Source organism: Diabrotica virgifera, chromosome 8 (genome assembly GCF_917563875.1).
Source record: "Diabrotica virgifera virgifera chromosome 8, PGI_DIABVI_V3a".
In the NCBI taxonomy this organism is placed as follows: Eukaryota; Metazoa; Arthropoda; class Insecta; order Coleoptera; family Chrysomelidae; genus Diabrotica; species Diabrotica virgifera.
The window spans coordinates 200,516,107-200,531,637 of NC_065450.1; the positions used below are offsets into that span (position 1 = coordinate 200,516,107).

At 32.2% G+C, this 15,531-nt stretch overlaps 2 protein-coding genes across 4 annotated transcripts in view; both read right to left on the minus strand.

The window, feature by feature from the left end:
- The window catches only part of LOC114328246 (beta-1,4-glucuronyltransferase 1), a 228,063-nt gene extending 217,751 nt beyond the window's left edge, over positions 1-10,312 (minus strand). Inside the window, exon 1 of the mRNA XM_028277038.2 lies at positions 10,020-10,312. The gene's annotated coding sequence lies outside the window, so the exon portion shown is untranslated. The remainder of the gene's footprint in view (positions 1-10,019) is intronic.
- LOC126890563 (cilia- and flagella-associated protein 251-like) overlaps positions 1-15,531 on the minus strand; it is a 438,236-nt gene that overhangs the window by 293,226 nt on the left and 129,479 nt on the right. The window lies entirely within an intron of this gene.

The following is a 15,531-nucleotide window of genomic DNA, read 5'->3' on the forward strand; positions in this document are numbered from 1 at the left end:
TCAAGAAACAAAGGTCACCGCTTCTTGGGTGTGGGAATTATTGTAATAAATATATCCCCAGAAATCGCTAGAGGGACCAATTTTAAGTAAACTTTGCTATATAAAGTTATTCGAATAAATCAGTAGTTTTTGAGTTATTACAGATCAAAGATTTTTATTTTTCTGGAAAAAAATGAATGTTTTCAAGCGGTTTTTCATAAATAACTCAAAAACAGTAAGTTTTTTCAAAAAAAATTGTCATTAAAAAGTGAAGACAATAAAAAATCGAATAAATTCCTTATTTGAAAATTCTCTTAAAATAAAGTGAGTTATAGGTAATTAAAATGTATATTGTTTTTCGGTGAGTACTCAAATCTAAGTATTCAAGCTTAAATAATAGGAAAACGATGCATTTTATTATATATGCTTACTTAACATTTCTTAATTAAAGTACTCAGAAATACCTATCCAAAAAGCTGTAGAAGAAGTCGATGTCATCGTCATCAAAATTAAGCAAGTTATGATGAAAATTTCACACCTGTAATTTTGAACCAATCAAAATACGTTATTTTGACAGATCACCATGGCAACGGAGGTATTTTATCGGAAATTTTTTGCTCGTGGGGTACCCAACAGCGAATTATAGTGGAAATTTTTTGACGTTTACAATAACAGAACATTTTTGACAGACTGGTTTTTATTTGTTTACATAATTTAGTTTTGATTCATTTTCTATCACTTGTAGTTACTCAAAACTTATGTAAAATTGAAGAATATACTATTTTCTATCTTGAAATGGTATTCCCATGCAACTACAATGAGTAGAAATTACGAATTTGAAAGCCTAAATAATTGCTGACAAAGCTATGGCGCGCTATTAATCTGTTCATGCAGCTTTGGATTTTCAAATGCAAATTTGGTGTGGAATTTTCTTACCGAATACCACGCGAAGTCAAATTAATATCCGGAAATTTTTTTTTGATCATGAATATTTTTAGAAAATTTCCCTCGTCTGCGATTCGGGAAATTTTCAAAATATTCATGATCTCAAAAAAATTTCCGGAAATAATTTGACCTCTAGTGGTATTACTAGTGAAAAAAAGAGGACTCTTTCAAATTACGAAAAAGTGAAAAACATGATTGTCATTTCCACAAAAATTAAAATTTATAGTAATCCCTATAAAACCTAAACAGAAGTAATGACCTCACAAATTTTGACCGGTTTAGAATGCATATTTTTGAAAGAAAATATGATTTAAAAAAATCAGAATTATTCAAATATTCGTAAATTTCATTTTTTTTATAATAAACTCCATCCTATGATGGATGGATTGAAATTCCATCCTATGGAATTTTAGACAAATATGAATTTGTAAAATAACTATTTTAAATTTTTTAAATTGATTGCTGCCCACCAAAAAAAAAAATAAAATCGAAAAAATTACGTTTTAGTGGATAGGGGAAGGGGGTACTGGGCGAAAATTGCGTGAGTCTTACTTATTTTTTAAAAACTAAACTAAGAGGTCTATAAAAAATAGACAAGTTTTGTAATTATGCGTTTGAATTTTTTTTTTAATTTTTAAAGAACGTAAAAAAATGAAAAAAATTGAATTCTTGGAGTGAGGGCATTTTGCTTATGTTAAGGGGGGTACTTTTGTACGGTCAAATATGTAAGTAAATGTTATCATTAAGTAATCGTGTTTCAGTGTTAGTAGTAGGAAGCTTTAAATAAATAAAAAAAATATCACAATAATATATGACCAATATAACAAACTTTGAATATAAATGACATGCAAGTGAAAATGACTAAACCTTAACAGCATAAGCGCAAAATTTCGCGCCAATCTGTTTTAAATGCACTCATTTTTTTCGAATCATGAGAAAACTAATAAGTATTTTTGAAAAATGTAAACGCAGAATGAACCGATGGCCGGAAGTCACTTAAAATAAACAAAAAGTTTCTTTTGAATGAGATATTTAAAATTAAAAATCACACTAAATTTTCCCTTTTTTCACCCCTGTAACTTATTAAAATAAACGTCATAGAAGTTTTCAGGGACTTTCGGCCCTCGGTAACAACGTAATCTTACATTCTGCGTTTAAATTTTTCAAAAATACTTGGGTATTAGTTTTCTCAGGATTCGAAAAAAATTAATGTATTTAAAACACATTGGCGCGAAGTTTTGCGCCTACGCCCTTAAGAATGTATGCCAAAATTGCACACCTTAGTGACGGAGAGGGGGGGAAATCCTCCAAAATATGTCTTAACTTTTTTCCAATGTTTAGTTAGATGCAATTTTTGATATTGCATTAATTTATTGACAAAATAGTTTCAACTTTAAATGTGATAGTGTTTCTCACGACATATCCCTTGAGAAACCATATCTGAGAGATTATTAAGGTACGTATCCATCCGTTGGTGCTCCGTGTAGCTGCTCAAATGGTATGCTCCTACCTTTAAGGTACGCTCTACCTAATATGCTCCTACCTTTAAGGTACGTAACCATACGTTGTTGCTCCGTCTAGCAGCTCCACATAGTGAATACGTTGGTGCTCGTGCTCGCCGCTCACTCTCTTCGATTCAACCGGTTTGCGGTTTAGCGAACGGCTCCACCAAATAAAAACAAATCGTACAGACTTAAACATCATTCAGGTATATGCACCTACACAACAATATGACGATGAAGTTGTCGAAAGCTTTTATTCAGATCTAGACTATTTATTATCACTCACAGGAAGCCAAGATATAAACATTGTATTGGGGGATTTCAATGCCAAGGTTGGAAGAGGTAGTGAAGAAGATGTCGTTGGCAAGTTTGGTTTAGGAACGAGAAACGACCGTGGAGATAGAATGATTAGATTTTGTGTAGAAAAACAATTAGTAATATCCAACACTTTTTTTGACTTGCCTAAGCGACGACTTTATACCTGGAAATCTCCTATGGACACTTATGGAAGAATAGTAAGAAATCAAATTGATTATATCTGTATATCAAAAAGATATAGAAATGCTATCTTATCCTCCAAAACATATCCAGGAGCGGATGTACCCTCCAACCACAACTTACTAGCAGCTAAAGTATTACTTAAATTTAAAAAGATTAAAAAACTCAAAATATCTCCTAGGATCAGCAAAGATAAACTTTCAAATGCGGAAGTGAAAGAAATAGTAACCGATAAATTAGAAGATCAGTTTCAGAAATTGGGAAATAAAAATTCAGAAGAACAATTATGGGAGTCATGCAAAGAAACATTGGAAAAAGTCCAAGAAGACCATCTAATGGAAAATCAGCGTAGGAATAAGCAACAGTGGATGACAGAAGAGATATTGAATTTAATGGATGCAAGAAGAAAATATAAGAATGCTAATCTGACAGAATACAAAAAGCTAAACAGTATGATTCGAAGAAAAATAAGATCAGCTAAATCAGAGTGGCATAAACAACAATGTAAAGAAATTGAGAACTACGAGCGTATCTATGACGCATTCAATATGCACAAAAAACTGAAAGAAGTTGCAGGACTGAATAAAAAATGTAATCCTCCACTAATCTAAGATAAAAACGGAAAAATTATAATCGATATCGAAGGTCAACTAATACGATGGACAGAATATATAAAGGAATTATTCGATGATGAAAGAAGCGAACTAGAAACGCTAAATGACATAAGCGGTCCTCCAATAACTAAGGAAGAAGTGCAATACGCTATAAAGAACGCAAAAAACGGGAAGGCGATCGGACCAGATGGGATTTACGTAGAAACACTAAAGCTTTTAGGTGTTGAGGGCATTAAGATACTTACGAAATTGTTCAACTTAATCTATGAAAGCGGAAAAATTCCTAAAGATTGGCTTAAATCCTCATTTGTTGTACTACCAAAAAAACACAGAGCCACAAAATGCAGCGACTATCGCACCATCAGCCTAATGAGTCATGTATTGAAAACGTTTCTTAGAATCATTCATCAAAGAACATATAGAAAAATTGAGGAAAGAATCTCAAGTACTCAATTCGGTTTTCGCTGTGGCCTTGGAACGCGTGATGCACTATTCGCAACCCAAGTTTTAATTCAAAGATGCAGAGATGTAAATCATGACGTTTTCATGTGCGCGATTGATTTTGAAAAGGCCTTTGATAAAGTTCGCCATGAAAAAATGCTACATATTCTCAAAACTACCGGTCTGGACGGTAGGGACATTAGAATAATCGCAAATTTGTATTGGGGCCAGGCTGCATGTATTAGGGTTGCGAATCAGTGCTCTGAAGAAGTAAAAATCAAGCGCGGAGTTCGACAAGGCTGTATATTGTCACCAATGTTGTTTAATCTTTACGCTGAAACAATCTTAAATGAAGTCTTGGAAAACGCAAAAGAGGGAATACTCATTAATGGTATGCTTATGAACAATATCAGATACGCAGATGACACCTTGTTGCTGACTGGATCAATTGAACATCTTCAAGCGTTATTGAATCGAATGGTGGCATTCTGCGCGATATATGGACTCAAACTCAACGCAAGAAAAACAAAGTTTATGGTTATTAGTAAACAGGCAGCCGTAAATAATAATAACTATAACGTAACAATCGATAATGACTCAATTGAACGAGTAAGTAATCTTGTATATCTGGGTACTCATATTAATGAAAGCTGGAACCCTAGTACAGAAATAAAAAGTAGAATTGCCAAAGCAAGAACAAGTTTTATGAAATTTAAGAAAATCCTGTGCAGTCATGATCTAAATTTGGAACTTCGCATAAGAATGGTCCGATGTTATATATTCCCAGTACTACTTTACGGGGTTGAAGCATGGACACTGACAGAATCGCTTTTAAAAAACCTAGAAGCATTTGAAGTGTGGGTCTACCGCCGTATTCTGAAGATCAGTTGGGTAGAAAGAGTCACAAACGAAAGGGTTTTGCAACGTTTGAATAAAAGTTGCGAAGTAGTGAACACGGTTAAAAGGCGCAAATTGGAATACTTTGGTCATATAATGCGTCACCCAGAAAAATATGACATACTTCACCTTGTCATGCAAGGTAAAATAATGGGAAAAAGAAGTGTGGGCCGCCGTACAACTTCTTGGCTTAAAAACCTACGCCAATGGTTTGGGAAAACTAGCACTGAACTATTTCGTGCGGCTGTAAATAAGACAATGATTGTTAATATGCTGCGCAACATGAGAGCCAACGATCGACAAGCGGTCTCGGCACCTTAAGAAGAAGAACGGCTCCACGAGTGACAAATTGACGCTAGCAATAGCAGTAAAATTAAATGATTTCATCTAAAATTGGTGGAGGAGGTAGTCAAACCAATGGGCGCCGTAAATTATCGCGCCGTAAAAAATCGCCCGTGTGGCCAAAGCCTTATATATAGGGAAGCGCATGCCGTATCCATTTGAGCAGCTACACGGAGCACCAACGTATGGATACGTACCTTTAGGTAGCAAGAGAAACACAATGCAATACATCTTCTAAAGAACGAACTTATCACTCCCCATTGCAGTTTGATTCTTCTGTCGCCCTCAACACTTTTACCAGTGTATCTTCAATAAGGAAACAGCAAAATCAATAATCAAAATAAATTCGCTAGCGTGCCTATACATATTCATTCTATTAGTTCTGGTTATGTTCACGGATAACATGCACAAAGCGCCTAATTCTATTAAAAATATCGATTTTTTAGCAGTTACCGCTATTGTCGTAGACCTCAAAAACCAGTGAAAAGGGGGTGTGATATGTGTCAGGATAACTGACGGAAGTGGCTAATGGTCCGCCGGCCGGTGCACTGCCTTATACGCTCTGAGCTTCGCTGGTGTCGCTCCTGGCGGATTACTAATTCAACTTTCACCGGTAATTTATAAATTTATTATTTAATTGTTATCGCTTAATATTTACAACGCTAAAAAGTAATTAAATTGTAACAAGATTTTGCTAATTATTTTGACGTTCTATTGATGAAATATTAATTTCTTACTTCGGATACTTTCACAATTATCGTGTAGGTGGCGCTGATTCATTTATAATTACATATTACGGAACATTAAAAAAACGTAAATTCAGTATTTAAAACGTAAGTATATTTAAGGTAAAAATATATACCACAGCTTTGACCAACTAATATTGTTTATAATTAATGTTTTTAATTTTAATTTTAAATTAATCACTTTGACATTTATGTCATATTTCCGGTAAACGTTTACAGACTTGCCACTACTGGCGCTCGCGAATTTATAAATATCCCCTCTACGTACGAGCTCATAGCGTATAGGCTCTGAGCTTCGCTGGTGGCGCTCCTGGCGGATTACTAATTCAACTTTCACTGGTAATTTTTAAATTTATTATTTAATTGTTATCGCTTAATATTTACAACGCAAAAAATTAATTAAATTGTACTCGATTTTTTTAAGATTTTGCTAATCATTTTGACGTTCTATTGATAAAATATGAATTTCTTACTTCGGATACTTTCACAATTATCGTGTAGATGGCGCTAAGATTACCGTTTATTTCAATGAACGATATTACGGAACATTAAAAAACTTAAATTCAATATTTAAAACGTAAGTATATTTAAGGTAAAAATATATACCACAGCTTTGACCAACTAATATTTGTTAAAATTAATGTTTTTACTTTTAATTTTAAATTAATCACTTTGACATTTATGTCAAATTTCCGGTAAAGGTTTACAGACTTGCCACTACTGGCGCTCGCGAATTTGTAAATCTCCCCTCTACGTACGAGCTCACAGCTCACAGCGTATACGCTATGAGCTCGTACGTAGAGAGGATATTTACAAATTCGCGAGCGCCAGTAGTGGCAAGTCTGTAAACCTTTACCGGAAATTTGACATATGTAAATGTCAAAGTGATTAATTTAAAATTAAAAGTAAAAACATTAATTATAAAAAATATTAGTTGGTCAAAGCTGTGGTACCTATATATTTTTACCTTAAATATACTTACGTTTTAAATACTGAATTTAAGTTTTTTAATGTTCCGTAATATGTAATTATAAATTAATCTTAGCGCCATCTACACGATAATTGTGAAAGTATCTGAAGAAATTCATATTTTATCAAAAGAACGTCAAAATGATTAGCAAAATCTTAAAAAAATCGATTACGGTTTAATTAATTTTTTGCGTTGTAAATATTAAGCGATAATAATATAGTAAATTTAAAAATTACCGGTGAAAGTTGAATTAGTAATCCGTCAGGAGCGCCACCAGCGAAGCTCAGGGCGTATACGCTCTGAGCTTCGCTGGTGTCGCTCCTAGCGGTTACTAATTCAACTTTTACTGGTAATTTTTAAATTTATTATTTAATTGTTATCGCTTAATATTTACAACGCAAAAAAGTAATTAAATTGTAATCCATTTTTTTTAAGATTTTTCTAATCATTTTGACGTTCTATTGATAAAATATCAATTTCTTACTTCGGATACTTTGACAATAATCGTGTAGATGGCGCTAAGATTATAATAGATTATTTATAATTAGATATTACGGAACATTAAAAAAACTTAAATTCAGTATTTAAAACGTAAGTATATTTAAGGTAAAAATATATACCACAGCTTTGACCAACTAATATTGTTTATAATTAATGTTTTTAATTTTAATTTTAAATTAATCACTTTGACATTTATGTCAAATTTCCGGTAAACGTTTACAAACTTGTCACTACTGGCGTTCGCGAATTTGTAAATATCCCCTCTACGTACGAGCTCACAGCGTATAATGATTTTTCGGCGATCATAAGTGAATCTAATTATTTCATTCATAGGAGATTCTGACCAATAGAAAGCTACAGAAATAAAAATTATAGCGATTATTTTTTGATGATTTTAACTTCCAATCGTATAGTAAGATATTTGATCACGTGTTTAATTCTGTCCAATCAGATTAAAATTATACTGAGAATTATCTGTGAGATTTATTCATGCCAGAGGCAGTGGCCAATCTAGAAATTTGCTTTGGGAGGGGAAATTTGACTTAGAGGGGAACTTCCAATGAAAAACCAACCAAAAGACATTAAAAAGATAAACTCAGATTACATAAAAGCCATTATTAATAACTTATAGCCATTAAGTTCCCTTAATTTTCCTAACTAGCGTGTTTATTGGGTTGAATTTTTCTTTCTGTGTTTTCAGTTTCATGTCAGCTAATATATTTTTTTGCTTAAACAATTTTTTTCTTTAATTTTGGACCATGTTAGGGTCGGAAATTCCCTCATTTTCTCTGCCCGTAGATCTAGTCCATGTGGTGACACCGCTCCCGTCTGGAAAAATTTCTGATTCGGTTTATTTGTGGATTCCAATTCAAAAATGTCCCCTTTAAACAATCAGAAGGGTGCCGGGCGGAATTTTTCGTCAGAAATTGTTTAAACAATTTTTTTTACACAAATACAAAAGATCACCTTTTTTTGCCCCGGAACATATATTTTTAAGTTTTGTGGGTATAAACAAGAAAGGTATCTTGTAAATTTTCTCAAAAATTGATAGTTTTCGAGTTATAGGCGATTTAAAATCTGAAAAATGCGAAAATACGCATTTTCAAGGCCTAAAAACTTAGATTTAAATTAGTATTTCTGAGGTTGCCAGATACTTAAATTGAAGTTTAAACATTCAGCTTCAAGATTCTGAAGAGTGATTGCGTCTAGCCTTAATTTAAACCGCTGTTTTTTAATTGTTAAATATTTCAAAAAATCTCCAATTTTCATCCGAAAAATATTTTTTTAGATTCTTTGGGGCATTCTAAATAAAATAAGTTTCTTGACATTTTTCTTAAAAGTTAACAATTTTAAAGTTATAAGTGACTTAAAATCCAAAAATGCATTTTTTGTCATTTTTCGTATTTTAAATCGCTTATAACTTTAAAACTATTAACTTTTGAGAAAAATGTCAAAAAACTTATTTTATTTAGAATATCCCAAAGAATCTAGAAAAAATATTTTTCCGAGGAAAATAGGAGATTTTTGAAATAGAGCGCGCCGCACCGGCAAAAAAATCGGATAAACACGCATATTTAACAATTAAAAAACAACGGTATAAATTAAGGCTATACGCGATTACTCTTCACAATCTTGAAGCTGAATGTTTAATCTTGAATTTAAGTTTCTGGCAATCTCAAAAATACTAACATAAATATGAGTTTTTAAGCCTCGAAAATGTGTATTTTCGCATTTTTCAGATTTTAAATCGCCTAACTCGAAAACTATCAATTTTTATGAAAAATTACAAGATACCTTTCTTGTTTAGAATGACCGAAAAACCTAAAAATATATGTTCCAGAGCAAAAAAGGCGATCTTCTGTATATGTTTAAAACAATGTTTAAACAATTTCTGCCCAAAAATTCCGCCCGGCACCCTTCAGATGTCTTTAAGGGGGACATTTTTGAATAATTATCCACAAATAAACCGAATCAGAAATTTTTCAGACGGGAGCGGTCTCACCACATGGACTAATCCGCCACTGACCAGAGGGCATCTTTAACATCTGTTTTATCGGGAACGTGCGTCGTCGTGAATAATGTTTGCAAAACTATTAAGTATGTATACTAGATATAATATAAATAATCATAAAAATTTCAATATTCATTTCAGTACTGTTTATTTTGCCGCATACTGTATTAATAAACTTTTTTTGGTACGCGGGATCCAGGCCTATTAGTTCTTTTAAATTTGGTGTATACATCCGCATGGTGTATATCTGGTATACACCAGGCTGGTGTATATACCTAAGTTAATTTCTTGAAGAAGCAATTTTGGAGAAGAAAAATAAGACTATATAAATAGTAGGGCATAAATAATTCCTTAAATATAACAGAAAAGACTCTAAAACAGACTTTTCGTACCACTGCTAAAGATATAAATGCATTTTAGAAATATTTTCTATCCGTAAGTTGAACTAGCATGCAGTCCCATTCTTGGAAAACCAAAGGATAACATTTTCTATACAACACCTTTAACATTATGTACCAACGAATGCTAAGGCGGTTAAAAACAATTCAAACAGTGCAGTAACTCGTCACTTACCTCACAAAACTGCAGCAAACTCCTCTAAAAATAGCCTTAAGCCGACATCTCGCAAGAGGGGCACTGTTGCATATGTTGTCTTCCAAATGTCAAACACTAAAAGACGAATATCTTATTTTTGAGCACTGGAAATCGACCATTGGCACGCGAGGAAGCTTCTACATTCGATAAAATCAGACACCAGACGCGGCACTTTGCTATCAATTTTGAAAACAAGAGATTAAAAAATGGTAAACACTCCGATTGTAATGAACTCTACGTACGGATATAATTATGCGCGAAAGGCTGTTGCCAGACGACTGACCAATCCAACGCCAAGTGCAGAGTGACGAGACAGGGTTGAACTAGGCGCTGGAAGGGGTAGTTCTACGACTTTCTGTACAAACCTGAAATTAATGGGTTCAATTATTAATTAGAGCAAGGAAATTCTTGAAATGTAGGACGAAAGAAAAAAGAGAATGTTAAAAAGGATAAACAAACGATTTTGAAATGAAAAAATATGCAATCGGTTTTTTAGTTTAACACCACCGTCGCACAGTGGTGAATTTCGCCGAAAACCTGGCCAAAATGTAAAAATTTAAGTTTATAGGTATACCCCGAGAAATTTTATATGAACCTTGCTCTGTAGGTTTTTGAGAATCATAAACGGCCGTTAAGGGTAGAACAATACAAGCAGATCATGCATGGGCGCCCATATAAAAAATTTTTAAGGGAGGGGTCAGACGTGAAGATGTTGCACATTACATTTTGTATACTTTGGATGACAATATATAGTTTAAAGCAACAGAAAAGCTAGGGGGGCCATGGCCGAGCCCATGGGCATGGGCGCTTATGAGCGAATAAAAATTAAGTGTGTTATACCGGGTGTCCACTTATATTTTCCCCCATTTTAACTGCCTATAACTTCTAAACGGCTTAAGACAGAAATATGCGGTTTTCGATGAAATGTTTTATTTTAGTAAAAGTTTTGTCGTTTTAGAAAAATGGCGGATTTTTGAAAAAAACGTTGTTGTCTTTTTTTTAATGGAACACCCAGTATATTTTTTTTGTAAATTGAAAGAAAGGTCATTCACCTATCCAGCGATATAAAGTTTTTCAAAATCGGCTGTCAAATCACTGAGTAATTAATTTTTAAAATGAGCGATGCAACGTGGATATCACATACCTAAATAACATAACTACGCAAAATGATATTATGTTATGCAATTTCCACATTGCATCTTTCATTTTAAAAATTATTTGTTCAGTCATTTGACAACCGATTTTAAAAAATTTAATATCGCTGGATAGGTAAATGACCGTTTTTTCAAGCTACAAAAAAATATACTGGGTGTTTCAATAAAAAAGTCAACAACGTTTTTTTCCAAAAATCCGCCATGTTTTATTTAAAAGCGACATAAAAAATGGTCATTTACCTAAAAACTTGAAGAAACGGTCATTTCCCTATCCAACGATATAAATTATTTTAAAATCGGTGGTCAAATGACTGAGCAATTAATTTTTAAAATGAGAGATGCAATGTGGAAATCACATAACATAATATCAATTTGCTTAGTTATGTTATTTAGGTATGTGATATCCACGTTGCACCTCTCATTTTAAAAATTAATTACTCAGTGATTTGAAAACCATTTTGAAAAACTTTATATCGCTGGATAGGTGAATAACCTTTCTTTCAATTTACAAAAAAATATACTGGGTGTTCCATTAAAAAAAAGTCAATAACGTTTTTTTCAAAAATGCGCCATTTTTCTTTTCGTATTTGAAAGCAATATAAAAAATTCAGTCCATTCAGAAAAAACTTTTACTAAAATAAAACATTTCAGCGAAAACCGCATATGTATTTCTATCTTGAGCCGTTTAGAAGTTATAGGCAGTTAAAATGGGGGAAAATATAAGTGGACACCCGATACCTACAATAATATTGGGGCATTGTTTGGTTTTCATTTAGAACAATAGACGGGTATTATTTTGTTAGTTTATAGTGGATTCTACAGTCGGAAAAATGAAATAATACCCATGAACTAACATATAAAACACGCTGTATTTTCCTGTCACCGTGTCATACAAAAAATTGGCCAGCGCAAGTAGGTACATGTAATAATTATTATTACATGTACTTGAGCTGGGCAATTTTCTTTGTGACACAGTGACAGGAAAATACAGCGTGTTTTATATGTTCGTTCATGGGTATTCTTTCATTTTTCCGACTGTATGTCTGGAGGTAAGTGGAGTATTTTAATATACTTTTTAGACTTTTTTGTAAAATATAGTTTATATACAACATATTTGCAAAATATTGGCAAGAATTTTCAATCGTTTTAAGTTTTCCAAGTTTTAAAAAGGGAAAAGTAAAAAGTCTACTTTGCTCAGCAAAGATAATTTGCTTAAGAGGATGGGTACGTATTTTCGGCTGCAATGCTATTCAAATGGGGATTCATTTTTTTCGAATCCTGAGAAAACCAATAAGTATTTTTGAAAAATTTAAACGCAGAATGAAAGATTACGTTAATAGCGAGGGCCGAAAGTCCCTGAGAACTTCTATAATGTTTATTTTAATAAGTTACAGGGGTGAACAACTAAGAGAAAATTTAATGTGATTTTTAATTTCAAATATCTCATTCAAAATAAACTTTTTATTTATTCTAAGGGACTTTCGGCCCTCGGTAATAATTTAGTCTTTCATTCTGCGTTTAAATTTTTTAAAAGTATTATTAGTTTTTTCGGGATTCGAAAAAAATGGACACCATGTCCGTGGTAATATTTTCTAAATCTATCTTTGTCTTACAACGCACTCAGTCGAATAGAATATTGTCAGTCAGACATTGACAATCAGGGACAATTTTAAATATTTGACATGGCATCGGGAATATTTTGAGTTGTTGATTAAATAATATTGATATATAGTGTATTTGATAAATAATTGATTTAAGACGTGAACTTAATAAAAAGCTATTTATTGTGTATTATTTGTGGAAGATCCAAGCAGAGAATACATCAGGATAATATTCTGTGATCCAAGTATTTTGTTGTTAAAGATGTTCAAAATTGTAAGCGTTCCATAGTAACAATATATGATTAAAAAATCACTTTAACACTTTTTTCTTTTCTCGATTGAGTATTAGATTTTGTTGTACATATAAATTATTACCATCACTGAATACATAGTTAGTAAAAAAATTATCACATTTATTAACTGAATTAATAATTTGCAATTATATAAATAACAGTTATCCAAGAACATTCAAAAGCCATCTCTTTAACTTAATGATGGCATTTTCAAGTAGAATGACATTCTATTAATGTTTACATATCCATACCAGTGTGAATTTTACTACACGTAATTTGCCGTGTAAAGACAGAAAAAGTAGGGATAGCCGTAAAATATTTGCGAATTATGTACCCATGGCCTTAATAAATAGTAAAACAATGTATAGGTATAAATAATCCTTAAAAAATCATCTGCAGCCAGGTGCATCCTTAGCGGAATTTTTCATTTAAAAAAATATAACATGCTGGATAATTTCTACATTTAAGAGACTTTAATGTTATATGGTCAGTTAATAAAGTAAGAATAGAATATGAAGCATCTGATCCAATAAATTTACAGTTTTTTACACAAGAGCCGCCTTTTTTTGTTATTTTTTTGCTTTCTTCTTCTTTTTCTTAATCTTTATGTCCTTTTACTCTTATCTATAATCCTACCTACGTTTTTGCTTCCTTATTTGTATCTTTTTTACTAATTTTGTTCGTGTGAGCCAAACATTTTTATTTTTTAAAAATGAAACCACACATTAGTAGGTAATAATTATAATTAATCGGATCCACTTACAAAACAATTAAGATGTATTAAGAGTTGACCTACCTATTGTTGGCTTCTTAATATAAAGTATGTATCGTTTATGCATTTTATTTTTAAAAAAGGCAAAATTTTTGGACTCGCACGACCAAAATTATTAAAAAATATAAAAATAAGAAAGCAAAAAGATAGGCCTATATATAAAGGTAAAAGGACTTAAATATTAAAAAAAGAAGAAGAAAGCAAAAAACAATAACAAAAAACGGCGGTTCTTGTGTAAAAAAAAAGAATGTGTGTGTACTGTGTACGCACGTAAGACGTAATACTTCTATTATATTATTTCGTTGAATTCAATATACTTTAAACAGTTTATTTATATTTTATTTAAATATTAAACTAATTTTAATACTTACTACTTTCCAAAAATTTTTATTAAAACAATACGAAAAATTAAAAAAAATAAAAGAATAAAACACACGCAAACACATTGAAAAATGAAACCAAAGAAATTATTTCTGAACAATTGTTGAGAAAATTTTAACTAAATACATATTTTCTGAAAAAAAAATATAATAAATATACTTACAATCATAAAATGTATAAAAAAAATAAAAATTTACATTGGGAATTGAACCTGCATCTATCAGGTTTCTGGTATCTGAGGTCGGCGTAGCGAAGTGGTAGTGTGCTTGGCTTGCGTGCTGGTGGTCCGGAGTTCAAATCTTACCGCCGGCAAGAACACTGAACAACTAGACATTTTTAAAATGTTTATAGGCCCCAGGTCGACTCAGCCTGAATAAAATGACAAATGAGTACCTTGAGTAAAACCAGGGGTAATAATAGGCGGTTGAAGCGTAACACTGGCCCTGTTACCTTCCTTGTATACCGTAGGCCCTAGATATAGCAGACTACCCTGCTATGCTTCCAAAGCCACAGCGGTATAAAACGGGAGACTATTATTATCTATATCTATCAGGTTTAGATTATTTTGAACTCACCCCACGCAGAATTTAACTACCGAGACATGTGAATGAAGTGGAAAGATATACCTAGCAACTAAACGTTTTAAAAATTTTTTGACATTTGCTTATTCTGTTAGTTTAATCAAATAAGTTTGATTCTTGTGGCATTAAAATACGACAAAATATAGACTAAAAAAGCAATATATTAGATGGCGATTTTTGTTGGTAATCAAATTATGTAAATCAAAGCATTACCTACTAGCTAGGTAGGTACATTTTCCAAATAGGTATTTACCTAATTTGTAATTTTTTATTACAATACTGAAACATTTACAATAAGGTACGTACTTAAATACCTGTTGCTTTTAAAAACTATTTAAAAAGTCACTACAATTATGAACTTGCTTTTTGTCACTGTCCTCACAACAATAAAAACTAATATACACAACATTTTGTTTATCCAGAATCTTCATTTGAACAATTATTGACAGATGATTTTAACACGCAATCAGATCCCGCATAACGTTTCATGCCATACTGTCGGTGTGCGCATGCGCCCAGCAAAATAAAAATTTACCCTCGTGCCTAAAGAAGTATAACTTCAAAAACTGTAAATTTACTGGATCAGCTGCTTCATATTTTGTTCTTGCTTTATTAACTGACCATAACATTAAAGTCTCTTAATGTAGAAATTCTCCAGCATGTTACAGTTTTTTAAAATGAAGAATTCCGCTAAGTTTGCAACTTGTTG